The sequence below is a fragment of the Seriola aureovittata genome, chromosome 1 (genome assembly GCF_021018895.1).
Source record: "Seriola aureovittata isolate HTS-2021-v1 ecotype China chromosome 1, ASM2101889v1, whole genome shotgun sequence".
In the NCBI taxonomy this organism is placed as follows: Eukaryota; Metazoa; Chordata; class Actinopteri; order Carangiformes; family Carangidae; genus Seriola; species Seriola aureovittata.
Genome location: NC_079364.1, coordinates 1,716,901 through 1,726,900, shown reverse-complemented (window position 1 = coordinate 1,726,900; position 10,000 = coordinate 1,716,901). Strand labels below are relative to the sequence as shown.

The window sequence follows — 10,000 nt, the reverse complement described above, 5'->3', positions numbered from 1 at the left end:
TCTCCTCACTTCACGCCCACTGTGACCTCGTTTGCTTTAAACCAGTTTCAACATTTAAACTGAAAAGTTTTCGCGTGTTTCAGCTGCAAAGCATCGAACTGCGAATCGCCCACGACCTCGCGAACACTTGAACACTTCCACCGCCTGCAGGCAGCCGGAGTTAGAGGGACAGTTCGGGGTCGTGTGAGGTCGCCATATGCAGTCGGTACATTTCCTGCAGTAGATTATGATGAGGTGCTGTTTTTTACACGGGGACAGAAATATTCTACATGAAGCTTCATTTAAACAGATGTTGGATTGTTTCGACGATGCGTTTTTAAAAGCGTCTAAAACATGTTTTTTCTGGTGGCCCCGCCCCCAGCAACATGTCCCTCCTGCCAGTCTGCCGGTGTGTGTCCCCCCCCCCCCGGTCGGGTCGGGTTTCTGACTGATAGACGAGGGACGGATCAGGCTGAAGGTAAAGCAGTCAGAAACCTGCAGACTCAGAACCTCCCTGAGGTTTCTCACATCCTGTTTGGCCTCTGTGAGTCTCACCTGCACCGTCCAGGTGTTTCATCTCCGTCTCTGTCGGGCCGATGTGATGTCACACGCTGTGTACCTGACCAGCCTGACACACCTGCAGTGAAGCAACAGGAGGGGAAGATCTTTTACTTCCTCCTCAGGCTGGAAACAGAAACAATGATGACACACATCGCATCATTTAACAATGAATTCTCATTTATATTAAATTCAATGGAAGAATCTGAACTTTAATTCAGACGTTCTCGTCTATTATTGACTTTATTCAAAACGTGAACAGACATTTATCTCTAATGTCACACTCAGTCTTTGTGTCAGCACAACTGCTCATTTTTGGTTGTGTGTGTGTGTGTGTGTGATTGTGTGTGTGTGTTGAATTATTGATGTGTGCGTCTGGCTCTTGATGCGTGTCTGCAGTTGGAGTTGGTTTCTTTGATCGTAGGAACCCCACCATTGAAGCACACACACACACACACACACACACACGCACACACATGTTGTCATAGGGTACTGTTGGGGACATTGCATAGACTTACATTCATTTCAATCAGGGGTCTGGGGACACGACTTTTGTCCCCAGACGAACAATCTGTCTCCAGTTCTTTAGTCAGAAATTTGTCCCCAAAAGTAGCTTATGACACACACACACACACACACACACACACACAGAGGTATTCTTCACTACCTATATTAAAGATGGTTATTAAAGCCTCTACTGTGCCATCTGGCAGCTCATCAAATATTAAAGGTCTGTCTGCAGCAGCAGCCACACTGACGCCCCCTGCACATACAAATACTCTGCCAACATGTGACGTGTATTCATGCGGCATGTGACCACACGTCCTTGCAGTTGTGGAAAAGTTTAGTGTAACCTTGCGGAAATTTTCTGCTGCAGCTGCAGGAAAAAGACGAGAGACAGAGCGACGCTGCAGAAGCCGAGGACTCGTCAAGTTTGGGTTTTAGTTCAATTCATTTAATAATGTGGAAATCAGCTGTTAAAAGTACCAGTATGTCTCACCATTAATAAATCATTTATTGATTCTACTTACATTAAGACTCTGGTGCACGAGAACACATTTCGTACAGACATTGGAAGTTTCATATTTATGACTTCCATATCTTTTAATTACGACTTAGCATCTGATAATTATGCCGAAAAAAATCATAATTACAAGATTTGTATGTCGTAATTGAAAAGTAAAAGTACATGGTAAAAATCCTGTGATTAGACATTTTCAGAAGGTATTTTCATTAATCCGTCTTCTGATTGGAGCTTTGCGTCTCAGCTGTTTTCTCCTAATAAAGAGATGCACGTTCTTTACAAGATGGAAGTCTTAATTACAAGAAAATGCTGCTTCTGTAAAATCAGTGTGCTGGTGAATAATCAGCAGCACATCTGCATTTAACCAACTAATTTCTCTTTCACTCTCTTGTTTGTAGAAGCATTTCCCGAGCTCTTTACTTCAAACTGCAGCGCTCAGGTGTGTGCACGGAGAAATCCCCGAGGGCCGGCCACAAACTCTGAAACGCCTGTAACTGGAAACGTTTTCTGCAGCACAACAATAAAAGCCCTGTTAAGAAATAAAAGGTTTCTGTTCACCTATATGCTAGATGGCTTTTAGTTTCAAATGGTTCCAGGAAGCGTTGAGTTTCACAGGGAGAACGGAAGCGGATCTGTGCTAAAATACTGGCTGAACATTTGTATCGGAGGGAATTAGAAATAAAGGCCTGTTACCTTCTGCAGGTGAGGAGAACACTGGAGGAAATACAGCAACTGTTTGTGCCAAATCATTTTGGAAGAGATCAGACTCGTGGTTGGTCCGAGCTTGTCAAATGTCAAAATAAATGCAAAAAGAAAATTGCTCGCACCAATCACTGTTGATTATTTTCCGAATGATCCCTTCAGTTTTTCCGATCGATCCGGGTGGGCGGGTTTCACATCGTTTCTGTGACACAAACAAAGAAAATTGCTGCAGATAAAGATTCAGGATTAAAGTTTGGTCGTGTTAAGTTTGATTTTCGGGGACGAAAATAATTTTAAAAAGTTCCACGTTGGCGCATTAAAGTCTGAGTAGAAATCTTTATTTGTGAAGAATTTGTGAGTTGACCTGAAGTGTTTGATTTCAGGTCGTTCTTCTTCCATTAAAAATGCTTCTGCAGCTGCCTCAGACTTTCAGAGACTTTCTGATGCACCAACATGGAGGAATTATAAAACAGACTCTGCACAGAAATGCACGATGTGACCAGAGTTTCCTGAGGAGACGTTCAGCTCAGTTCACAGAGATCAGGCCAGTGAAGACAAACCTGCAGATGGAGTTATAGATCAGAGCTGTAGAACTACAGCATGTGAGTGCAGCAGATGCTATTTTACTCATCAACTGTTCACATGGATTTTTGGTTGTTTTTTTTGTTGTTGCTTAAAACCAAAATTTAAACTGTCAGAAAAACATGTAACAAACAAAAACAACAACGTTTTAAAATGGGGAAGAAGAAGAAGAAAAGAGGAGAGCTGCAGATAGCAGAGGGTGGTTCAGAGAAGGTTAATTATATTGTAGACCTGTGTGTGTGTGTGCGTGTGTGTGTGTGTGTGTGTGTGTGTGTGTGTGTGTGTGGTGCAGGTATTACTCATGTTGTGGGGACCTTAATCTGTTTACGCAGTCACATGATGGGGACAAGAAGTAAGTCCACATCACGTAAATCATTGAATTTGAAGTTGAAGGTTATGTAACGTTAATGTTAGGTTTAGACCAGGACTAGTTATGGTTAATGTTTAAGTCAGTCTCCAGGAAATGAATTCAATGTGATGTCCTCTAAAGTCATGGATACATGACTGTGTGTGTGTGTGTGTGTGTGTGTGTGTGTGTGTGTGTGTGTGTGTGTGTGGTGTAGTGCACAGTAATGGGCTCAGGACGGTTGTCCAGCTGTCCTTTAGGCTTTTCATCTGACCTCTGACCCCATTGCTAACACGCTCTCCCAACTATCAGCTGTCACCTCAATAACCCACACACACACACACACATATACACACACACACACACACACACACACACACACACACACAGGGTACCTGTGAGGCTGCTGCTATGACAGGCAGCACATATGGGCTATTTGCATATGATGCCTCCACTGAATCTTCAACCTCACCCTGAATTTGTGTGTGTGTGTGTGTGTGTGTGTGTGTGTGTGTCTGTCTGTGTGTGTCTGTGTGTGTCTGTGTGTGTGTGAGAGAAACGTGGCTTCAGAGTGTGTGTGTGGTGAAAGTGCTTGTCTCAGAGTTGAGCTGCAGCTCGGTGAAAGTTGTCCTCGTCTGATTCTTTTTTTCATGCTCTTATAAAAACAACTTGTCTCTGAATTATTTATGATCTGCGGGTTTTTTGCTCCTCATGCTGCTTCACCTTCTTTTCCTCCCAAATCTAGTTTGTAAACTCTACTTCTGCCTCTGTCTTTGTCTCTCTCTCTCTCTCTCTCTCTTTCATCATCTTGGAGGTTTTTTTTTTGTTTTGTTTTTCGGTTGAAGCTTCTCCGAACCTTCGTCTCTCTCTCTCGGTTCTTCCTGACCACTGCTAACACCGGGGGCGTTGCTGCGGCGACAGCAGCACACGGACACGCCACCTGGCTGTTGGCTGACCCTCACCCGTTGTACTCGCAGTGTGAACAGCACTGTTGGCTCTACTCAGCCTTATCGGCCGTTTAGCTGAGTCAGCTTCACATTGGCCGTTTGACCTACAGTTTGACCATTTTATGCTCCGAGCCGGTTCCAGGTTTTTCTTCAACACGTCATGAAGTTGTATTCAAATCATACAACGACAGTCTCAGGCGCGTCTTTTACAGCTTGTTTTATGTATCGTGCATTTCTGCTCAGCTCTCTTTACCGACACTCACATCCAAAACTCGCCGACGCAACGACACCCTCATCTCGTTGCATTAAAAGCAAACAGTAGATGAATTGAACCGGAACAGGAGTCAGAGCTGGATGTTATCATGAACTCTAAAGCCAACGTTAGGCTCTCTGCATCCGTGACTATGCTCAGGTCCACGTGATGTCAATTTAGACGTCGGAGCGTGTACACGAGGCTCTGGCGCGACCGGTTTGTCACATCCGCTCGGACGCCACGCTCTACTGGGTCCCGACTGCACACGAGCTGGAAAACAAACATGGACGCCAAGTTTGAAGAGAGGCTGCGTGAGGAGGTCCGCCGCCACCCTCCCCTCTACTTTTCCCCTTTAAAACAATAAGTGCAACCAAAGCAGCTCTTCTTCTTCTTTGTCTTCTTCTTCTTCGTGGTGGATGTCGCCATTTTGATTTGATTCGTAGCGTGCATTCGTGGAATACGTAGACAAACGTGTCCGGAACACGTCGTCCGAGCGGAATATGAATGAAAGCCAAGGCCTGAAGTCGTGCATGCTGCTGTTTCTACAGATTGTGCTGGAGTTTGTGCTCCGCTGACCTTGTAGGTTTTCATTATTCACACAGGTTTGTCTCTGGGTTTGATCCTGTTTATTCTGTTTAGTCAAATGACCGTCTTTAGTCTCAAGAACTGTTCTGTCCCCAAAGGTCCGGACTGAGAAACATAAAACAGCTTCTTCTCTTTTCTCTTCAAACGCAACAGGATGAATCCGAACTCAAAGTGCTCCCACGTCGATCTTCAGCTGAATATGAAAAGATCTTAAAGCAGAGTGTAAAATGTTTCCTCTGCTTCATAAAACGAAGATTTATCTAGACCCGGCTGCTAATCTGTGTCGTGTGTGTGTTCAGGCTGCAGTTTCCTCAGACTTTGGACCGCCGGTCTGCAATCTCATGTTTCTGCAGGTTTTCTGTTTGTCTTCTCTTGTGTTTACAGGGAGGAAAAAATTCATTACTCTCAGTGACAGCAATTTGACTCCCTCAGGCTCACTTAATGTTTCTGATATATTCGCCTCAGAAAAATAAGATTTATTCTTTATTCTTTATTTCTTTATTCTTTCTTCTTCTCAACCTTTACTTGTGTCTAAAAGGAGAGAAACCGTCACAGAAACAAAACCTTTTTATCTCAAGCCGAGTCAAATGTGATGCTTGAAGGTAAATAATTGACTGTACAGACTCAATATGCGATTACAGATAATTTAAAGGGTATTTCAGTCACAAGGTTCAACCGACGGCAAACTACTTACCAGCTCGAACGGTATGTACGGTGTGTTGTATGTTCAAACTGAAAACCTTTTAAAGTAATTAAAAATACAAGCGTAAATACCAATTATAATAAAAACAGGGGAATTTTCAACATTTGAATGTCGCAGTACTTTTCCAAACGGGTTTGAATGATGTCTGCACAGCTCACAGTATCTGTATCTGTGTCAGCGTTACTATCTACTATAACTTTTATTTTATTATGAGCCCTGCAGAAACCTTTCCAGAAACCCAGGAAACTTTTTCACAAATTAATGAACTATTCCTGCTTTTTTTGACTAAAGTAACCCGGTGCGTGCACGTGAAGGGGGTGGGGTGTCTTGTGCTGCAGCCCCCCGAGCATCTTCTCAAAGTGCTAGTATAGTTGATTTGTTCCAGTTTATTGTGCAGATTGTGGAGCAGTTGTTAACGGTGTTGAAAGTTTCCTGTCGGGACATGTGGAGGACTCTGTAAGTATAATAGTAAATCATCTGTGTAAAGACTGATTCTAATGTCGTTGTCATTCTGAATTCCTTCGATTTTTATTGTTTTGTTGCTCTGCTGCTGCTGCGAGTGGTTCAATAAAAAATGGCGAGGAAGGATGAGAGCGAGGTGACCCTGTTTATTGTGGCCCAGTGTTGTTATCCAAACAGACGAACCTCTCTCCAAAACCTAATTTGCACTTAATAAGAAAGGCCAGTTTACGTTATCAAAAGCTTTTTCAGAGTGTAATGATATAATAATTGTTTTGTTTTTGTTGTGATGTATTGATTAGGTTTAAAAGTCGACAGATGTTATCTGAAGCACGTCTGGTCCGGGTGGATTAGCGTTGGGCTGACTCTCTCTTCTGTGTCTCTAACGGTCTTTGGTAATAATTTGTAAGTCGGTGTTGATTAGACATTAGAGACATGACAGCGGTATTCATGTGCGTGGTGGAGGTGGCTTTCATTTCTGCAGCTACTCTGTAAAAACAGTGGTGATAAAAGTGTCAGTAGCGTTCAGCCAGGAGTCCGTCGGGTCCTGGTGATTTATTATTTGGCATTTTATTCAGGAGGAACGAGCGCCTGCTCTCTCTGTAGTTCAGGTAAGTTGCTGTAAAACTTTTGAAAGACATCATTAATATCTGTTGGATTCTGGGTAATAATAGTACCTGTAGAATATGGATGGGATGATTGATTTCTCTCTTTTTTGTGTTGCATCAGACATTTACTTGCTTTGTTAGTATTGAGAGTTTTCACATTTGAGTTGCTGGATCAGGAACTTATTTCTTTTTTGTGTGTGTGATAGTTTCAACTTGTGTTTTAAATTCTCTTAATTCATTTAGTCTTTGTTCACTGGGGATAATGTTACAGTGGCTTAGATGTTTAATCCTTTGCTCTGGGGTATTCTCCAGTTGTTGTTGTTGTTGCTTGTTTGTTTCTTGTGCAGTGAATGTGATACGACTTTACGTCTCATCACTTTAACACGACACTGATGGTGAAGGTTCTGGAGAGTCGTTCATCTCCAGAAAAGAAAAGGGCGTCCACTCTCTTTTGATCAGTGAGGTGAAATCAGGATCTTAATATGTACGTGAAGGTGTTTATTGTTTGTCGCTCATCATGATTGGATGAATTGCGTTGTTGAATGAGGAAGATGCATGAAGAGAGGAAAAATATTAATATTCTGTGAATGACGTGTTCCTCCAGTCCATAATCACACGTATTGTTTGGTTTCATCAGCAGTAACACTTTCCTCAGCGGAGCTTCTTAAGTCACTATTATATATAATAGGTTCACAGTGAGAACAGGTCATTGTTGTTGTGTGTGGTGATTAGATGATGATAAACCTTCTGTCTGGATCCTTGTTCACACCTGTAACCCTCAAAAATATCTCGACAAACCATTTCAGTTTAATAATTTAACCCCAAACAATAGAAACACGTTTCCTTTTAATCCCTTTTTAAGATTTAGTAGATTTATTGCTGAACTTTATTTAAATTAAATCGTTAAATTTCATAGCATGGGAATTTCGAATCAATGGATTAGTGTGATCGCAATATTCTCGTTTTAAAAGTAACGTAATGTTTTTATTAAAACTGAAATGCTTCTTCGTTTACAGCTGGTAATAACGTTTTATTATGTTGTTTTAAAGTTCCCGTTCTTGAGTTTGTGTTTCTTGTTTGAAACATGCATCAACCGTTGATTTATAATTTTTCTTCATGGTGACGTTTCATGACGACTTCAGCCCAGATTTCCAGCAGGGAACAGGTGTTCAGCACTTAACCAGGTCCTGAACGAGGACTGTGTGTTGGTGTTGTGGTACATGAAAAACCAAGTAAAAAAGGATCATAATATATAGAATTAACAATAAACAACATGTAAAATGTATATTTTCTAAGATGTGCACGTTTAATCCTTCCTGTTCCTCAGATGTGGTGTAAATATGAACGCGGTCTTGAGTCTGGTTCCCGGGTTTATTGGGTCAGATTATCCTGAGCTGAGCTACAGGTGGCGACTCGGTTTGAAAGTGTCTGTGAAATCTCTTGAATGCCGTCCAGTCAAACGTGGACAGGACTGTTTCTCCAGCTCGCCGAGCCTGACTGAGTGTGTGTCGGCTCGTATTAGAGGTTGAATATCTGTGATTGGTTCCCGGTGAGAAGCCGAGTCTTTGCCTGTGTTGCCAAAACGTCTCAGAGAGAGAGAGAGAGAGAGAGAGAGAGAGAGAGAGAGAGAGAGGGGTGTGCGTGCATGTCTTTCTATGGTTGTGTGGACAGATTTGGGCTTGAAACCACCTTTGCAGGAACATTTTATCCGCTGCTAATAACGTCACAGAGCTAATGGAGGGTCCTGGTTTGAGACCTGGTCTTGGGCGTCAGGTTAGATTCAGGTCCAGGTGTGGGGGCGGGGTTAGACATTTATTTGTGATGGGTCAGGTTTGGGCTAAGAACCTGGAGAAGGCATCAGTGTCCTCACAGCTAACGTAAGACAAGAGAGTGTGTGTGTGTGTGTGTGTGTGTGAGAGAGAGAGAGAGAGAGAGAGAGAGAGAGAGAGAGAGAGAGAGGGCGGGAGGGAGGGGAAGCCGTAACAGCAGGCAGGCTATTGGCTGAGCCTGTGTGGGGGGGCGGGTCTTGTCCTGGCGGGGGGTGGTGCTGCTGCAGACTGCCTCATTTTACAGGAGGAGCTGCGCGGAGAGAGCGGAGTGTGTGTTCACCTCACAGCGGACACGGACCGGCCGGTGAACAGACTCAGCGCCGACGGAGACAGGGACCGTTGAGAACCGCTGGCCTGGATCTGACAGCCGCGCCGTCCTCACTCCTCCAACCCCGGGCAGGGTGCACCGTGCCGGGGCGGAACAGTGCACGGCCTCAGCCTCTTCCCCTGGAGCTCTGCAGCCTCACACGGTTTTCTCTGTTCCACCACCTGGTCTTCTTCCCCCCGCGCTCCGGCCGCTCTGCGTGCGCGCGCGCGCACGTGTGTGTGTGTGTGTGTGTGGGGTTGTGTGTTGCATGAGGACACACTTGCAGCCGTGGATGTGAGTGTGTCTCCGTGCGCGCACACACACACACACACAGACTGATTCTGGAGTCTGGATTGAGAACATCACCTTCTCCTGCAGATGCATTTTCCCTGACTCTGGATGGATTTTTGAATGGTTTTCAATCACCCCCCCACCCCCCCCCCCCCTAACTCTGGATTAGGATATGGAGTGATTCACGGCTCAGAACAACAGTGGAAGTAACAACCTCCAGAGCTACAGACACGGTGAGGGCAGATTTTACACTTTGTGCCTCAGTGGCAGATGAAGAAGCCGGTTCGTGTTCATGTGCTCAGAGTGAAACCGCTGTGTGATGTGAGTGTGAGGTTCTGCTGCTGCTGGATTATGTGCACCTCTCTGAACATTAATGTGTGTGTGTGTGTGTGCGTGTGTGTGTGTGTGTGTGTGTGTGTCAGGTCCATGTGACCTGTGTGTTGGATAAGGTCTAATTGAGCTACATTCTTATCCACTGAGCCATGCTCAGAAACCCCCCTCCTCACCCCCCACACACACACACACACACACACACCACACACACACACACACATATCAATTTGAAATGCAAATCATTCTGGGCATAACAAATCACTTGAGTAAGTCAATATTTTTCTCATTTTAAACTAAATAATTCATGAATGAACCAGATTTCAGAAGCTTTTTTGCAGCCAAATCTTAAGGTCACGGCTGTTGACCCACTTCCTACTGGATGCATAATGAATTCTTACCACACACATGCAGTTGTTGTAGATGAATGTGTCTGGACTGCGAGCGGCTGAATACTCTGGTATCCACCGTTCACAGGACGTTGAATGAGGGTTTTT

At 44.1% G+C, this 10,000-nt stretch overlaps 1 protein-coding gene across 4 annotated transcripts in view; it reads left to right on the top strand.

The window, feature by feature from the left end:
- The window catches only part of large2 (LARGE xylosyl- and glucuronyltransferase 2), a 193,161-nt gene that overhangs the window by 103,573 nt on the left and 79,588 nt on the right, over positions 1-10,000 (top strand). For 2 of the 4 annotated variants that reach the window (XM_056404554.1, XM_056404292.1), the window contains exon 1: positions 8,819-9,406. The exons of the other annotated variants lie outside the window; for them this stretch is intronic. The gene's annotated coding sequence lies outside the window, so the exon portion shown is untranslated. Of the gene's footprint in view, positions 1-8,818; positions 9,407-10,000 lie in introns of those variants that run through there. 4 annotated transcript variants of the gene reach the window in all.